Genomic DNA, 694 nt, shown 5'->3' with positions numbered 1-694 from the left:
AATAAACAAAGTGTATCTGCCTATTTTCGCTTCGTGTCAGGAAGCCGCTTCATAACTCAAAAGTTTATGCGGACTTTTGAGTTAATTCGTTTGGGGTTCGGAGTAGTAGTCTACTCCGAGGGTGGGGGCTTAGGTTTCATCATCATCACCTTTCATCATTTCATTAATCATCAAGAAAAAAAATACGTCAGACATGGCTGTATGGGCATAGTTCCCTTTGCCTTACCCTTCGGGGAAAACCAAAAAAAAAAAAAAATCAATGTTCAGAAATGGGGGTGCTGTCGGCTTTTTGGCGGGAGGCGGGAACGGGACAGTTGCTTTCTTCATTGAATAATCTAAATAATTAATACGAAGTGGTGTTTTGTGGTTAATGATCGCATTAAGTTAGTCGGAAGACATTCGCGAGTGTTATTATATTGGAGTATTCAATGAACAAAGTGTATCTGCCTATTTTCGCTTCGTGTCAGGAAGCCGCTTCATAACTCAAAAGTTTATGCGGACTTTTGAGTTAATTCGTTTGGGGTTCGGAGTAGGAGTCTACTCCGAGGGTGGGGGCTTAGGTTTCATCATCATCACCTTTCATCATTTCATTAATCATCAAGAAAAAAAATACGTCAGACATGGCTGTATGGGCATAGTTCCCTTTGCCTTACCCTTCGGGGAAAACCAAACCAAAAAAAAAAAAAAAAAAAAA

This window comes from Pectinophora gossypiella, chromosome 10 (genome assembly GCF_024362695.1).
Source record: "Pectinophora gossypiella chromosome 10, ilPecGoss1.1, whole genome shotgun sequence".
NCBI classification, from domain to species: Eukaryota; Metazoa; Arthropoda; class Insecta; order Lepidoptera; family Gelechiidae; genus Pectinophora; species Pectinophora gossypiella.
This window is presented reverse-complemented; position numbering follows the sequence as displayed.